Source organism: Brienomyrus brachyistius, chromosome 25, assembly GCF_023856365.1.
Source record: "Brienomyrus brachyistius isolate T26 chromosome 25, BBRACH_0.4, whole genome shotgun sequence".
NCBI classification, from domain to species: Eukaryota; Metazoa; Chordata; class Actinopteri; order Osteoglossiformes; family Mormyridae; genus Brienomyrus; species Brienomyrus brachyistius.
The window spans coordinates 9,274,322-9,292,996 of record NC_064557.1 but is presented as its reverse complement, the minus strand read 5'-3'; the positions used below and the strand labels follow the sequence as shown (position 1 = coordinate 9,292,996).

Genomic DNA, 18,675 nt, shown 5'->3' with positions numbered 1-18,675 from the left:
GGCAGGGCACAATATCCTGCTGAAAGAGGCCACTGCTATTGGGCAATACCGTTGCCATGAAAGGGTGTATTTGGCCTGCAACAATGTTCATGTAGGTGGTGCGTGTCAAAGTAACATCCACATGCATGCCGGGACCCATGGCTTCTCAGCAGAACATTGCCCAGAGCGTCACACTGCCTCCTCCAGCTTGCCTTCTTCCCATAGTGCATCCTGGCATCCTTTAAATGACAAACCCGGCTGTCCACATGATGTAACAGAAAACGTGACTGATCAGATCAGGCCACTATCTTCCCTTGCTCCATGGTCTAGTGCTTTCGACAGTGTATAGGGGTCAGCATGGGCAATGAGATGGATCTGCAGCCGCGCAGCCCCAAACGCAGCAAACTGCGATGCACTGTATTTTCTGACACCTTTCTATCATAGCCAGTATTAGCTTTTTTTCAGCAATTTGTGCAACAGTCGCTCTCCTGTGGGATCAGACCAGACAGGCTAGCCTTCGCTCCCCACGTGCATCAGTGAGTTTTGGGCATCCATGAACGTTGCTAGTTCACTGGTTACCGGTTGACCTTCCTTGGACCACTTTTGGTAGGTACTGATCACTGCATACTGGGAAAACACCATAAAACCTGCCGTTATGGAGAAGCTCTGCCCCAGTCGTCTAGCAATCACAATTTGGCCCTTGTCAAAGTCGCTCAGATCCTCATGCTTGCCTATTTTTCCTGCTTCTAACACATCAACTTCAAGAACTGACTGTTCACGTGCTGAGTGCATAATGGCGCCCTCAACAGGTGCCATTGTAATGAGATAATCAGTGTTATTTACCTCTCCCGTCAGTGGTTTTATGTTACTGCTGATCTGTTTAAGCACAAATGCTGTCATGAGACTATTAAGTATATTAACTGATATTGTTTGCCTTACTCACAGACTATCAACGTTGTATAAACAAAAGGGAGCAGACATGTTTATCTCTGTGTGCAGCGAGTCTTACTCGCTCACTTTTACTCTTCAGATATTTAAGAGTTGTCAGAGTTGCCGGGAGCGGTGAGTGTTTTATTACTTCCTGTCAGTGCTCATTAGAGAGTGAAAGGCAGTTTCAATTTAGAGATATCTCTGCGTCATTTTTGCTTAAATAAAGGAATGACATGTTTTTCTGAATGAAAATCAGTATTTCCTAGGAGAGGTTCGCGGCTCCGCTGCATGGAGTGTTTTTGTATCCCGTTGACTGCAATCCGCCCTGATGTCTCTTTATCAAATGGAGGCAGATGAAGCCGTGGCTGTTTGTCCGTGTTTTAACCACGAGGCTTCGGTTTACTCTGAGAGGCAGCAGTCGCCGATCGCGCTTCCTGACAACATAATCATGTCTTTGCCTGTTTCCGAAAATCTCCACTATGCCGTCGCTTGGGTGACTCCCGAACGTGCCCAGGCTCTTTTTTGGCTTGCGACCGCAGCCAGGGGCTGAATTTCCGGGGCTGACGGGCGCAACGCTAATAAAACCTGACTGACAGACTTAAAGCATCTCTGCCTGCCTGAATATAGCCCGGCATCTAAATACGTGTATATAGTAAAATGCAGAAATGAATCCCACACGTCCGACAGACAAGCAGGGAAAACGCCATGGCATACGGGAACAGAAATAAAAACGTCAAATTGAGTTTGCAGCCGAGACTATGAGGGGGAATGTAATGTAAATGCCGGTTTAGGGAAGACCTGGTTGCGCATAATTAGATTTACTCCAAGGCGCTGGGCATATATCGATGGCGTAAGCTGGCCCTTGTCGTGTACAAATGGGTGTGCAGGTAGGCCTGTAGAAAGCAGGGGGAAAAAAATACAAAATATCCCAAAGGAAACGTAGAGGTTTTGTGCATTGCCTGGCTACTTGCAGGTACTGGAGAAGGAATAGATGTTAAGAAATAATCCTTTGACCTTGCTGCTTACCTGAAACGCCGTCCATTTTGGGACATGACTGAGTGCAGGCAAACAGGCATTAAATCACCCGCTGCCATGTTGGAAACCTGCGTTTTCTAAATTTAGCGCGACAGCTGAGTTATTTCTTATTTGAGCTTGCAAATGAACCTGCGGGCCAAAAACAGTCATTCTCGTATTTAATAGCATAATGTCGGTAAAAAATTCCCAAATTATTCTTTTTTTAACTATATTTTTAGGATGGTGATATTACTAATTCATTACTGGAGACAGGTTCACAAACTTTCACTATTACAGCAGCGTGAACAAGCAGGCGTTTGTCAACACGCTTGTCATCTTTTTCCCGAATATTATTAAATCGTTACAACATGCAAATTTGTCCCACCAATTAAACGAATTCTCACGCTGCACAACTGAGGAGGAATACACATGGGAGCGCGTTTTAAACGCCTTACATACATGCACTTCGTACGCCTAAATGTCGACGTAATCAGACGCGTGATTAGACGTTTAGGACTATGGTGGGTTTTTTTTTTGGAATCAGATTTTTTCTCATGAGTAACCAAGGTTTGAGACATCATCAGAAAGACGTGAAAAGGGTAGCCCCCCCGCTCCGACGTGGCGGCGACCGCTTGACTTACAACGTCTCCTATTCTGATTCACACTGATAATTAATTTCCTGCTGCGGGAAAGATTATTTCCTATAAGAGGATTACAGGATGAATCCACGCTGCGCGTGAATGCCAGTGATTAGGGGGTACCGCACGACTCCGCCACCTAGACGCCATCGTGGAGTAATTAAAAACACGCCGCAAAATTAATTACCCCTACGCAAGGTTTCCCATAGAAGCTGTTACTTAAAAACATCACATGGCAGTCGGTAGTCGATTCTGTTTATAAATCAAGACAGTCTTTGTGGCTTCTTGTCAGCTTGATTACGAAAGCATTAAATGCATTCTAAATTGAATAACTGTAGTGCTTTCAACAGGAGGCGGTGTGTGATGAGGTTTGAAGGCTGGTCTCTCGTTCCTACATCTCACAACGGCCCCTGGAATGTCTACACTGCCTCCTACAGGTGAGGCCAATGTACACCGCCGTGTAGGTAGTCCACCAGGCTTTAATGAGGGTCATGTAAGGGGAAGCTCATATATACTTGTTCTACCCTCTGCGGGTCCTGAGATCTCCTCTGACATCTACAAGCCTCGAGCCTCGTCCACCTTCCCTCGCTGAAACTTAACAAACCTCACCACATTACCAGCAGGCCAGGAATCCATTTTCACACTACCCAGGTCAACACACAGGCAAATAATCGCTTCAAACATGCACAAATGCTCAGGAGTGGCTCGGGAGTCGAGTCAGAACCTTTCTTTATGTAACAGGTTGAAGACGGCCCCGCTGAAAATCATTAAATAAAATGCATAACTTTTTAATAACCTCCGGCCACTTGTTCTGGAAGTACAGGAGGTGAGGTGGAGGAAAGCTCCGGAGAGGAAGTCACACGCGTTCAGCACGGTTCATGAGCACCGTGCGATTCAAGCATGAAATAAAACAAGTGAAGTCCGCATGCTGACAGGGCTGAGTTCGCCTCCAAACCTGCGAATGGAGCACAGCAGAAACGGTTCATTTACTTCTGCAAAAAAGAGAACCCTCTTATACTTTCTATTCCTGTATCCCCAGCAGCGCACAGATTTAACAAGCGGGCGAGACAGATATCATTGTGCCATCCATTTTCCATTTACTAAACCCGAACGCAGCTTTAAATTATATTTATTGTCCCCGTTTTTATTAATATGTCTTGCCATCTGGACCAGAGAAAAACATTAATTATGAGACGGCGTCTCTCAGTTGTCTGATGATGAATGTCTCCTGCACATTGCACATTGGGCAGGAATAAATTATTTGCCTTTGCTGCAAAAACAACATTGAAGCGGCATTTGTCTTCAAAGGGGCTTCTCTTAAGGGGTGTCTATATCGCGTGAGGCAAAAAAAATTAAAGAAAGGGGGAAAATAAGAGTCTGTCTGAACTTCTGCGTGTTTCTGATTGGCTAAGAATGAGAAGGTGACCTCCCACATTCTGGTGACGGGGTGGGTTTAATTGGCCCTTGCTATGCGTGTCTGTCTGTGGGGTTAGCCTTTGTGATGGATTACCCATCTTGTCTGGCCGGTGAGATGATTTCCAGGCAATAGAGACGACCACCTATTTGCGGTGACACTGACTCTGCAAAAGGCCTTAAAGTAACAAACGGAGCAGCGTCAACTACTTCGTACAGTGAACTTATCGACTACGATTCCCGCTCCTCAAACCGATTGCTCTCTGATACTAATCACGCCATAGCGTTACGTCCGGGATCCAATTTTGTCCTAAGGTGGGCATCTAACCTCCATTTCCTACTTCATCTAGTGCTTGGACACTGGTGCCGAGAATCCTTTTCCGGAAAAGCAGTTTCCCCGACGGAACGCGATATAATCAACGTAATGAAGTTCTGTGTCAATACTCGGGACATAAAACTCACCTTTACTCTTAGTAAATAAAAAAGTTAATTAAAGCTGACGCTTGGGGTGTATCTCATACGGCCGGCGGCTCGGCTCCCGCGGGGATATCGCTAGGCTTGTCTACTTCGGCGGCAAACCAATTTACTCGAGTCCCAAAAGCAGGACGATATTGCTGTTTGTTGAGGCTTAGATCTTTTTCATTATGTGGAGAACCTCAGGATCTCATGAGTGGGCGGGCTTCTACCAGTCGTATTACACTCAGACCAAAAAACAAAGAGAAGATGAAGATGTGGAAACCCGACGCAATATATATACCAGCAGGCAACTTCAAGGGAAACGTCGATGGCATTAAAGCACAGGGTTATATTACTGCATTATCTTAGTCGGACCATGCGGCGTTGCGATTTGCATATTTACTAACAAATGCTGTAACTGCCAGGTCTAGGTGCAAAAGGAAATGTAACTCCAGCTAAATGAGAAAATATAATGATAATATATGAAGGAAACACTCATTTATAATCCTGTATAAAAAATAATTCCTGAAAAATGATTGCAGTTATTACATTAACAAGGCTGTCATTTATGCCCAGGGGGTGCTTTCAGTTTAGTTTAATGTTGAAAAACAAAATGGCTTTTAAATCAATTCAGCTCATGCCACTCACATGTTGTGGGGTGTGGCCGTCTCTAAAGACGCCCGGTACGCCAGACTTTCAGGGTTAAATGACAAGCACAACAGCCCCATCTACAGCAGCATCTTAGGGATTCCCGAGGGCTGCGGAAAGGGCCGCTGTGCCTTTAAAGCGAAGTTTGACAGCTGATTGGTTACTGTGTTTCCCCCAACTCGTTCTGGGTGACGAGGGAACCAATCAAAAGTTTCATACTTTGGCTTTAATATTGATAAACTCTGATATGGCTGATGAAGCCCAGGTGACCTTTTGGTGCCGGCAGCAGAACCTGCTGATAGAAAGCGGCTCCCAGACAAAGTATGAAAGGAGAGAACTGATGTTGTGGGTGTTTGAGGTTCATTTTGGTATCTGATTGCATTTCCGGCAGCCACTGAATTTCCGAAGGCCCTGCTTGATGAATCTTCACTGAACAGTAAAAGTAAACGTTTCCATTTTTACTCTTGTATTTTTTTAAAAAAGAACATCCAGTAGATGCAGTCCTTTCCTCCAAAGTCATAAATCAAATCGTTGACACATTATTAACCTGAAATTTGTACTTATAGTTTATCGGCATTCTGTTCATTTTTATATTAATTTACAGCAAATTTAAACTTGCAAAATAATTGTGCAACATCTCTTCATGTTAAAAACCTAATTAGTTGCTAGTAATTAATTCATATGGGTGAATGGTATGTGTTTTTGTGTACAAAGTTGCTTTCATGCTCTGAAACATAATTATTCAACGCAGATAAAAAAAAAAAAATCACTCCTATATTTCAATAAACTGCATGAGGGTAAAAGGAAAGCTAATCATTTTTGCCAGCAGAAGTCCACTGAAAAATGACGACATTTACATGATAAATCATCTTTTACAATTGCTTCATTAACCTTTTCGCAAACCCCCGGCTGTTTGATATCGTTGACTTTCAGTGACCTTCGGCGATCTCTGGCCGCCACACTGAAGTGACAGAGGGACAGGGCTCAGTCGGACTAACTCTGCGGCGTCTGATGTTAAATGTCATCCCTCCCTTGTTGATCCGCTTAAAGATATGCCTCTCCATCAATGTCCCATGCCAGGTTGCTAGGTCACATGGAAGCCCTCCCCCCGGTGGAGAATACTGGCCTTGCTTTTAGTCTGATGTCACACCTTAACGAGGCTGATGATAGACTGGAAAAGGGCGTACCAAAGGGTGAATCACCCGCATTCCCCTGTTTGACAGGTGTGAAGTTTGCTTGCCGGAGTGGAAGTGTGAGTGAGGAGTACAAACTCCACAATAATTCTATGCATTTACTTACAGGGCGTTCTGTGGAGGATTCTGGGAAACGTCAGAAGCTCGCCGCCTCGTCTTTGTCTTTATTTTCTAACCCCCCCCCCCATTATGTGAGTCACTGTTCTAATCACAACAACAAATCAAATTTTTTGTCTGTTTGTCTGTTTTTTCCCAGAATGCACGGCGACGAGTCCGTCACATTTGAGTCCTCCCCCGTGTAGAGCATATCCAGCTACAAACCCGCTCAATATATAAATGTGGGGGGAGAGGTGGGGGTAAAGCAAGCACAAAACAATAAGAGTCATTATCACGCCTTAAACTCTTTCGGAATAACGTGTGGGGTGAGTCATTGGGGCCCAGTCACAGTTAATACAGGGCTCACTGTCGTCACCAAGGGCGCACTGTAGCCTCGCAGTGTGCAGTTAAGCTTCGTGTTGGAGACCTCAGGACACACCTTCCAGCCCAGAGTGCGTGTCGATCAGGACTCGTTTAAGGGTACTTATCATCACTGCAGGATGAGTGTAAAGGGGTCTGTCATTTTCTAGAATACGAATGTCATGATTCTTAATTGTCAGCCGGTCGATGAATAGTAAGCACAGGCCTTTGCGGGGCAGTAATGGAGGCAGCAATTTCAGCACTTATGGCGCCAATTATTGCCAGGCTTTTCGGCCTGAATGCGCCCCCTCAAGGCTCCATGGACACCCCCATGGGTGGACGCATCCCACTTTTCAGTGCTGATGGGGGAAAAAAGGCCGTCTCGCGAGGTGCCAGACTCAGGTGAAGAGTGGTAGATGGATAAAAACACTTTTCAGTCCGTCATTACAGGAGCAATTCACACAAATTACCGCGTCTGACTTCTATTGTTTACGACGGGTCGAAAGTTAAACACTCGCGGTTTGGTTTACGGACCACCGGGAAGACAAGAATCTGAAAATAAAATGTCAGCGTACATCCATCCATCCATCCATCTTCCAGTCACTTATCTCTTACCATGTTGTGCTCACTTTTACTCAAAATCCCCAAAATAATGGGGGATTATGGGTAAAAACGAGTTGGCAGAACTTCACCAGTATGAGGTTTTTTCCCCTGTTTACGTGCTATATAGATCAAAACCAGCAGTGGGATCAGGTTAAAACCTCTGGATCGCATGATTTACTCTAATGCTTAAATCCGGAGCCATTAATCGCAGCTATTTGCTATAATAAAACATTTCTCCATATTTGGGGAATATGAAAAACCCCAAAGCGAAAGCCAACCTTTTCTTATTTATTGCTGAAGGATTTTTAGAAATGTGCAAACAAAATCTACACCTGAGCACTAAATTAGATATCGATTGCCCCCTGGCTTACATAAGGCACCGTTTTTTTCGCTGATTTAGACGGAACGAACGACGGGGCAGAGCGGTCAGGCCATGGATGGAGGAGCACGTGGACCAGAGGCTGTGTGAGTTCAATGTGGCCCGTCCAGGGGAATGGAGCCCCGGAACAGGCGGGTAGAGGCTCACTGGAGAGCCCCTTGGAGGGTAATCTAAGCCAACTGAAGCACGGAGACTCATGAATATCGCAAACAAAGGCTAATTAACGCACGTTAGTGTGTGCCGTTCGACTTCCAATTCAATTAGCTAATGAGAGTAGCTCTGCCCCCACCACCCCCCCCCCCACAATAAATATCAAAACATATTTGAGTGAAATCAGATGGATAAAAAATCTTCCAGAAGGATGGAGACCTTGCCTCTGTAAAACAGAAGACGCGAACACTCACTGTCGCCTTTTTGTAGCTACGGAGGGGATTACTGGCTGGTTTGTAGGGCATGAATGAAATAAGTAAATGTTCTAAAAGTCCCCAAAAGGACCTTGTTCTTTGGGTAATGAGGACATTTAACATTCTGCTTTTCAAGGCCCTCTATGCACGGAGCAGCAAGTAAACACATCGATCCCAGATGGTGGAGCTGCTGAGGCGTCATCTTCAGGAAAGTGTGAAATCAGACAGACCCGGGATATTTTTTACATTTTATACATTTTACGTCCAGAGCTCAGAAACCGATAATGCATAAAATGGGTTAGAATCTTAGTTTTTTGTTTAATAGTTGAAGTAGAAGTTGAAACAAGGAAGCTTTTGATTTTTAGATCTTGCTAGCTCCCCCCCCCCCCCCCCCCCGCCCCACTCCACCCAGGCATACACATTAAGGACTTTGAGACTCAGAGAGGATGGAAATATTTGCATTTACGAAGGTTGGACTGTGTAAGTACAGAGAGCCGTGTATTATGAGGCAGAGTTGGGCAGAGTCATGGTTCCTGCACTGGTGTTGATGACCCTCGGGGAACCAGCCAGAAACGTGTACAGTCACACAGAATTAGGGTTCCTTTCGCATCCTTGCATTATCAGTCTGTCAGCAGTGTATGTCAGGAGCTTCTGTGGGATATTCACTCCTTTGATTTTTATACTGTGTGTGGGTTTGTGATGCATTTGAAACCATCTGAGCCTTTATTCTAATGTAATTCTGTTTACGTGTAATATTTATATCAGCCTGCACTGGGTAAGTGTTTTGGGAATAACGTCTGGATGGATGGAAATACAGATATGGTTTTAGAGGGTGGTGCCTGTGTAGCCTCACAATTTTATGGCTGCGGGTTCGAGTCTGGCTTGGTTCTCCTGAAGACACATGGTTTAGGTAGATGTCTGTGAGCGTCTGCCTCGTGATGTGCAGGAAGGTCCTTCGAGGCATCGTGGATCATCGTGGCTTGTTCTGACGAAGGCGTAGCCCTTTGGAACCCACATCCGTATGGCTGGCATATCATCAGTTCACAGGCCAGGGACGGGTCCTCTTTTTGGCCGGAATTCAAGAGTCGGAGCAGACCGGACACATCCATCCCAGATCTGCAGTTCATCCTGACACTCAAACAGTCCTGATTCTGCTGCCTTTTATTGCCAGGGCGTTTGACTCTATAGAAAGATGGTAAAATCTGGCCTTAATTTAAAAGCCTCGTGAGTCCACAATGGCAACCTTAGTTCAGCCTTTACTCACCGACCCCCCGCAGCACATGTACCGTGATTCAAATCACGCACCAAAGCCTGCTGCTGCGGAATAACACATATATGAAATATCAATCATTCCGCCGGGAACGTTTGACTCGGATTTGGGTTTTTCTTTCCACAAGGTTACGCTTCCGTATCTCTGGCGATTGCTGCGATTTTCTTTGAAGGCAGTTGAGCATACGGACCATGTTGCAGTGTCCTGCGGGGCTTTAAACTGGAAAATTCCGGAACGTAAACGTAGCCAGCACTCTGCCTGGCTGTGCTGTGAAGCAGGTTAAGGGGATAACTGTGTCTTCCAGGTGCACTGGGTAAGATGTTTTTTTTTCCAGAACTCCGCTGGGCGGGACAACTGTGAGCTCTCATGACCCGATTAAATGAACTGACCCGGAGGTTCTCCAGTGCTGGCGTTGCAGCGATAACTATGGAACTGCACCACTGACAGCGAGAGAGCGGATTGTCAGCCTGCTAATGTGCTAAACCACAATTTAAGAATGTCTGACGGAATAAATACTGCATTATCATTATTGGTCTACTGAAGAAAATGCGCAGTCTTTCGATAATTACAGAGGTTGCCTGTTACAGAGGTTAAGTATTGTTGCATATTCTGGGTTTTCGCATATGATATGTCTACAGTGGTTTAAATAAAACAACGATTTGAAGCCCCTCGGCAGTATGTGGACTCGGATGTTAGAGGGCATGATACTAGCATTTTTTGAATACTATTTTGTAGACAGATCTAATGTTGAGACGTCTAGAGTATAGAAATCGGAGAGAGTGAGGCACCTCGTGACCGCCTGAACATCCAGAGTATAGAAATCGGAGAGAGTGAGGCACCTCGTGACCATCTAAACATCCAGAGTATAGATATCGGACAGAGTGAGGCACCTCGTGACCATCTAAACATCCAGAGTATAGATATCGGACAGAGTGAGGCACCTCGTGACTGGCTGAACATCCAGAGTATAGAAATCGGAGAGAGTGAGGCACCTCGTGACCGCCTGAACATCCAGAGTATAGATATCGGACATAGTGAGGCACCTCGTGACCGCCTGCACATCCAGAGTATAGATATCGGACAAAGTGATGCACCTCGTGACCGCCTGCACATCCAGAGTATAGATATCGGACAAAGTGATGCACCTCGTGACCGCCTGAACATCCAGAGTATAGAAATCGGACAGAGTGAGGCACCTCGTGACCGGCTGAACATGACAATCGAATGTTCACCAAACCATACCCAGAGTGGAATATTCAAATAGGGTGTTCTTTGTTTTTTAATGACTTGACAATGAAGGCTTTTTTACCCAAATATAGTCTTACAGCAACATGCTCCGTACACGCATGAATGCTATGGCCTTACAAGAAAGACTTTGGATGAAGGATCATGACACTTTAAAAAAATAAAATGGAGATCTGTTTAAAATGTATAATATCTGACTCATATACATAATATCACCATCTGTGTTTGGCTGGAATAATCAGCGATTGTGTTTCCAGATGATTTTTATGCGGACCAGATAACATTTCACATTAGGTCGTCTATTTACCATGAGCCTCAGAGTATTTTCTTAATATAATTTTATGCAAACTGCATGCAAATTGTTTAAATATGAATTCCTGGGCAATCAGTGCATGTTTATACTTGCTGTTTTAGTCGCACAATAAAGATCAACAAAGGCAAAAAAAAAACCCTGTATGTCTCAGAGTTTTCTAGCACTTGTCATGGAAAAACCTGCAGAAGAATGAGGAAACCTACTGGGTTTGCAGATCTGTGGACAGGAGATACTGACGGCTGCCCTTGTCTGAGGATCCCTTTCCATGAGCTGCCAGCCAATCAAAGTGCTCTTTACCTTTTCTCTGGCCTATGATGTCACATAGGTTAACTATGAGGTCATTCACTTGACGATTCTTTCCATTTCTTAGATTTCGGAACCAGTTAGGATTCCAGAAAATACTAGTACAATTGACAGAACTGTTACCACATTAGCTGAAATGTATGGCTGACCTATAGTAAGTCAGGTCTCTGGTCTGCTGAAAAATTGATGTCCTTTCTAAACTGCCACTGTTACCTTCAAAAATATTAAAGATGGCTAAAGAAGAGCTTCAAAGCAGAATGAATCAATGAGGTAGATACGGCCAGCGCAAGTTCCTTCGACAGCGTCTTCACAGCATTCTTTATGTTTTTGACCGGCCATGTTCAAAGATACCTACTGCAGGTACACCAGCAAAACCCAGGACTGAGGGGGACAGGATATCCTGTCAGCAGCCAGCCCAGGAGACCACGAGGGCTCGAACCCGAGGGACAACCCCCAAGCCCAGAAGAAACTATTCCACGGACCGGCACCTGACTAGTAAATACCTGCCAGCCATTTCTCATTATATTCCAAAGATCAGCTGCCAAAGCAGGCGGAGAGCCATCTTCCTGCAGTCCAAGCAGGAAGGACACTGCGTCCCACCGGGCTGGACGTATGCATGCCTTTAGAAAATTTATGGCCAAGGAGAAAGCATGTATTAATGTCAATCTGCTCTTCCCGGATGACATTTTGATAAACTCTGTGAGCACCCAGTGAGAATCACCTGCGGCTATAATTTTCACTGAGAATATGACCTGGACTATTTCATTTATTGTAAAAACTACCCCCCCCCCCCCCACCACCACCCAAGATGATTCTGCTGAATTCTTCAACCACGACCACAGGGACATGCTCATGTGTGACTGCCGAGCAAACCCCCAGTCCGCTGAAGGAAACGTTCTGACAAACCTAATTTAAGTCACTAAACTATGTATGCTAATGCTAAGCCCGTGCTAAGTCTGTGGTGATTTCCAGCTCAGGTGACTGGTTCGCTCCTGGAAAGGAACAAATGACCGAGAAAAGGTGACACCTCTCTGACAATGTATATTCTTTTCATTTTTGACTCACCGGCTGGAGAAATGAAGCAAATGGAATATTTTGCAGCGGAAATGAAATATGTGCCATCTAAATCCAATATGCAGTTATTGCACCCGTATGAGAATTAATTATTAAGAACTTAACAAGTCAATTTCTGTCTCCCTGTCAGTGATTTCTGGGTTTTAATGAGATGTCCCGTGATGTATGAAGTGAAGGTAGTGGGTGAGAATGGTGCAGGAAAGTCCTGTCTGACTGAAACGGCTAGTCAAGGGTCCTAGAAAAGGTTAATGATCTGACAAGCTAACCTCGGAGTGGGCGTGGCCTCAGACACAGGAGAAACACCTGGTCATTAACTTCAGCTTCACTTAGATTTTGCTCATAGATTTTCCAGAGATAATCAGTGAAGAGTTGAAAATGGCTTCCCCAAGAAGACGAACGCTTTTATACTTAAATGTGCTACGTGTGTGAGAGTGTTCCAGCCACTGGGGCAGGAGATCACAAAACCCTCTTTAAGTGAAAGGCGTAAATTTGTGGGACAAATTACCGTTTTATCCAGGCTTTTCATCGCCCGTCTGAATTTAACCTTGGAAGTGGACGGAGGTGCCGTGCAGAATGACCCATGGTGATACACGGTGTTACCTCTCAGCGTTTCAGGGGTGTCAGATTATTAACCGCACAGACTCCCTGCATCGTTACGACTCTTAAATGAAGGATGAAAAGAATCTCTGGGAAGCTGCCCACCAGCTGACTGCTGGCCGCCTCCTTTGAGCAGCTGAAAATTGCCACACTGCTGCCCAGATTCCCAGATTCCCAGGCTCTGAAAAATGATCAATCGGCACGCTGGCTCTCTCTCCTCCGAAGAGGCAACCTTTGTCCAGATGTACCAATCACATGGTAAACAAACAAACCCCAGTCCCCTATGGACTCCTCCAGGTAGCGTGTTACTTCCCCCCCCCCCAAAAAAAATACCTTAATTCAAAACAAGGTGGTGTGATGCTGATGTCACCATTATGCGTTCAACATTGATCTGATCTTTACGACATGAATCACTCATGAGCCAGGGGCATCAATATTGGTTGCGAGAGAACCTGCACATCGCTCCTGGCTGGGAGAGAACCTGCACATCGCTCTTGGCTGGGAGAGAACCTGCACATCGCTCCTGGCTGGGAGACAACCTGCACATCGCTCTTGGCTGGGAGAGAACCTGCACATCGCTCCTGGCTGGGAGACAACCTGCACATCGCTCTTGGCTGGGAGAGAACCTGCACATCGCTCCTGGCTGGGAGAGAACCTGCACATCGCTCCTGGCTGGGAGAGAACCTGCACATCGCTCCTGGCTGGGAGAGAACCTGCACATCGCTCCTGGCTGGGAGAGAACCTGCACATCGCTCTATGCTGGGAGAGAACCTGCACATTGCTCTATGCTGAGAGAGAACCTGCACATTGTTAAGATATTTCTAAGCCTAAATATATTCCACAAGGAATTGCACATCTTGTGCATTTTCTTTTGAACTGTGATTGCATGAGCTCATTTCTCTGTAAAGGGTTTGCCATCTTGTGGGAGAAAATTTGTTTATGTTTTTCCCACACTTTAAGAATAAAAGAATGAAGAATCAGAGCAGCAGAGTCGGTGGGACTTACGTGCTGCCGAGTTTAGCTACCTGAGCGAACGCAAGAGTGGCTACGTGTGGAGGACACTTACTCCATAAAGCTGCCAATATCGGATTTGCTTTAATCTGTTTAAATGCTGAATATATTGAGAGGGATCTTTAATCAGATCACTTCCTGTCACTGAAAATCAGATGAAAGGGGCCCTTTTCATTTTCGCCGGCCTACACATGTGTGGTGGACAAAATGGCAAGAAGCCTCGTGGATGTGCAAAGCTTTCGGTTTCTTATGAATGTCGCCAATCGGACGTCACACCCCAAACACCTCTTCTAAATTATTTTCATAGATATTTCGTTACCTACAGTAGATCCTGAGATACAACAGGCAGTAATTAGCCATAACTAGCCATGACTTCCTGTAACATGCTCTAACTAGCTGTAACATGCTGTAACTAGCCTATGCTCTATCTGACCCGCTGTTCCACAATTGTTGAAATTCTGATAACTGCTGCTGGATGATGAATGGATATAATAATGGCATAAATTGATAAATTATCTCCTCGATTGATGTGCATTTATACCTTTGGGTGTTTTCGCAACAGCAGTCCTTCCTGCATCCCACCGAGTCCCATGAACAGATTTGCCGGTTCTTTCTGCGTCACCCTTTTTTGACGTGATTAGAAATTCCAGACCGCCGCAGCCAGGATAACCCCTAGGTCACTCGCCCAAAGTTCATCTTTATAAACGAACTTTACCAGACAGATAGGAATCCATGGTAACACTGGGAATACTGGGGTTGTGCCACATTTTATCATCACTGACAATATTAATGTTGTATGAAAAATGGCAGAATTAGGGAGGCTTCCAGCACCTGTAAATATATATAGTCGAATTCCCCATCGTGTGCTGACGTGTAGGTGAGTTCCATCATCCAAACACCCTCCCCTCCCCCCCCCAAGAGAGGTAGCATTCAGCAGGATCGTACGGTGTTGGTTGCAGGCAATTCTATGCTGGGAGAAAAGGGTGATTCATACCATTCCTTCACTACAAGTGGAGTGGAATTAAACATGCGGCATACTTCAGTGGAACACCTGTTTATACCCATCCCCAGACCCCGGGGCGTCTCGCTCCAGAAGTGGCAACAGCTTTTTTTAAGAGACAAACTTTTTATTAGAAACGCCTGTGAGATAACTAATCTCCATGGCTTCCCGGGACGTTAACAAAACATCCAATGGAAGCAGGATAATGGTAGCTAGGCGTCAGGGGTGTGGGGCGGGGTTTAAAAAAAACACGATGGATAGGATATAATAATGTGACAGCGATTGATTGGTTTACAAACCTTCAGAGTAACATGGATGAATACAGGCACACTGTAGAGGTCCTGGGAGCCAGCAGCAAATAATCAAAATAGCAGGTAATAATCCCAAATAGCAGGCAATAATCCCAAATAGCAGGCAATAATCCCAAATAGCAGGCAATAATCCCAAATAATGGGTAACAGAGTATGCTTCCTGCCTTGACTTGTACCTTTAGCAGTTGTCAAACCTCCAGGCCACGCTTCTCGCTGTGACTCGTGTGTTTAGCAGGTGTCAAAGCTCCAGGCCACACTTCTCGCTGTGACTCATGCGTTTAGCAGGTGTCAAACCTCCAGGCCACGCTTCTCACTGTGACTCGTGTGTTTAGCAGGTGTCAAAGCTCCAGGCCACGCTTCTCGCTGTGACTCGTGCGTTTAGCAGGTGTCAAACCTCCAGGCCATGCTTCTCGCTGTGACTCGTGCGTTTAGCAGCTGTCAAAGCTCCAGGCCACGCTTCTCACTGTGACTCGTGCGTTTAGCAGGTGTCAAACCTCCAGACCACGCTTCTCACTGTGACTCGTGCGTTTAGCGGGTGTCAAACCTCCATGGCACGCTTCCCACTGTGACTCGCGTGTTTAGCAGCTGTGAAACCTCCAGACCACGCTTCCCACTGTGACTCGTGCATTTAGCGGGCGTCAAACCTCCAGGCCATTCTTCCCACTGTGACTCGTGCATTTAGCGGGCGTCAAACCTCCAGGCCATTCTTCCTGCTGTGACTCGTGCATTTAGCGGGCATGAAACCTCCAGGGCACGCTTCCCACCGCAACTCTGTTTCAATTAGCTGCTCCTGGCTGCCGCCGAGCCCAAGTGCCTCGTCTGATTAATTGCTTGGCGGTGAAATACATCAAATGATGCCTTATCGGGGCGGGGTGGGGCGGCGCAGCGGAGGCTGTCGGCTTAATGGGAAATCGATGCCCCCTGAGGTGCCACTCCGGAGGCAGAGCGGGTAACCTTTTGTCAGTTATCGTGTGGGTGACCCCTTCATTGTTACACAGATTAAGTGGCCCTAGATGTATAGCCCCACAGGCCACCTCCTGGTCCTGCCATGGTCACACCTTGCCCAGGACACACATGGGCATCATCGCACTATTGATTGTCCTTAATTTGGTGCGACCCCAAGAGGGACATGTTGTGCCTCACAGAGGTTGGGGAATTACGTTTATATTTAATTTATTTGGCAGACGCTTTTTTTCAAAGCGATGTGTGTGTTTTTTTTGAGTAAGCAGCATTAGACTGTCCCTGTAGCGATTAGGGTTAAAGGCCTTACCCAAGGGTACAAGGGTGACATCACTCTGCCGACGGTGATATTTGCACCGGCGACCGTCCGTTCACAGACGCAACGTTCCATCCCACTGAGCACGAGGAGACTTGTTTCCACCCAGTTCATAAAAAGTCAGTCCTTCTTCTGCAGGTTATAAGACACCTGTGCGCTGGAGTCTGATAGAACGTGTCGTCGAGGCTGTGGTCTATTGAAGGAACGTGATCCATGACTGAACTAGCAAGATAAGGGTGGTGAACAGCCAGTGGCTGTCATTTTTGGAAAAAGGCCCAGTTAGCGAACTCAAATATTTTTTTTTTGCTAGCTTTACACTGAGTGCTCTACGCTTCGATCGCTGTGTGACTCATCTCAGCTCTGCTATCCCATCAAACCCCCCCTCTCCCCCCCCCCTTCACTGGCAGCAGAATGGTACTGGGGCTACAGCTGGCCTTGTGTTCACCAGTTGGACCAGGGGGTCTGCAGCCCAGAGAGTAATCTGCATACTCAATGGCTATCACTGGTAAATATTAATGGCCCCCGACTTATCTCCCAGCATTCACTTTCGTCTGCTGTTGCTGCTTGATTTAGCATAAAAAAGCACCCCCCCACAAGCCAGGATGAAAGTGTGTCTGTGAACGACAATTACTAACACAAAATACTCCCATTAGCAGTGAATTATGGAAATAAACTTATTTACTGCACGGATTTTCCACGTGGCAAAAATTCACCTGCAACCTAACCTCCGTATCCGGCATCATGCATCCAGAGCATATTGCCCCATATTACACCCAATTCTGTTCTGATATGATGTTAGCAACCTGGCTAGCTGATCATGCTATGTTTATGCAGGGCATTCAAACTGTTGGGGGTGAAGGGGGAGGTGCGGGGAATGTTTTTTCAGAGGACAGTCTTTGAAGTGTGTGAGGAAAGTGCCCTCGTAGGCAAGTAAACACAAGAAAATGTCACGAACGTCGCTTCCATAAAGGCAGAGGCCTCCTTAATTGAGGATGAGCGGTTTCCACCACAGAAGCAGCCATTAATACAGCCATTTGCACAAAAGACACTTTAATTTCACAGCATGTAAATTCGGCAGGTAGGGAATATTATGCTTATTGAAAGCATCGCTCTTGTCCTGTTTTGGCAGCGCTGCACGGGGAAAACTGCACCCCCGAGCCTTTTACTGGGTCAGCACACAAACCTCTTCAATTATACCGCAAATTTATTTCCTGTCCTTAAGTCGGGAAGGATGCAGAAACAGTGCAGGCCTGGGTAAGCATCAGGGAGACTGGCTACGGTGAGTGGATTAGGAAAATGGCTCGGTCTTCGTAAAGTCATTGGACCTAAACTGCACGTTATCTGTCATCAGTCATCAGTTACCGTACAGCGTGAAGAAAGCGTCCACAAACAGCTCTGGCTGTGAAGACAGGCGGAAAGGATCTTTTCACCGTGGAACTGATTCAACGATATGTGTGCGTGCGTGTGTGTGTGTGTGTGTGTGTATGTGTGTTGTGTGAGTAAGGATATACTAGCAACATGTCTGGATGGTTTGTGTGACAAATACTGGTAAGGATAATTTGTTTTAGTGGGTGACAGACAGCTCCAAGACTGAAGACTCAAATGTAGCAATAAATGATTTTTAAAAACAGATAAAAAAAGGTATGTAAAATCTGGGCACGTTTACTGCTGACCAGAGGGAAGAACATTCCGGATGGAACAGGTGAACGGAGTGAGTACACTCCCGTCCACTCGATGCATTTATAAAAATGGTAAATTAGATGCATTAAGGTTAAATGTGACCTCTGGTAATACTGGGAAAGATTAAATTATTTGTCCTTGAGAGCAAAACATGTGCATTTCATCACACTTTGTCACTTATACGTCTTTTAAGTTATTCGTGAGGCCAGAGGGGGCATGCCAGCTGAGGACACAATGCGCAGTGAGACTGCAGACCCCGGGCAAGGTGAAGGACAAAGAGCGCCTCCCCACTGACCCTCTGAGAACTGCACCTGCGCACCTCTGACATCTCATTCAGCAAACAGAACACGGTGAAGACAAGCGTATGAAAAGGATGACAGAATGAAGCAAACAGCAAGACTTTTCCCGCGAATAAAACGTCCTTCATCACAATCATTAATGTCTCCATGGTGTGGTTATGAAAGACCGGCATTTTTACCTTT

The 18,675-nt window shown here is 45.8% G+C and overlaps 1 long non-coding RNA gene across 1 annotated transcript; it reads left to right on the top strand.

Moving 5' to 3' along the window:
- Positions 1 to 907: 907 nt before the first annotated feature.
- On the top strand, positions 908 to 18,567 carry LOC125720514 (uncharacterized). Its single transcript, XR_007385483.1, has 3 exons — positions 908 to 1,041; positions 2,912 to 2,998; positions 18,387 to 18,567. It is a non-coding gene; the product is annotated as an uncharacterized LOC125720514 (long non-coding RNA).
- Positions 18,568 to 18,675: the final 108 nt, after the last annotated feature.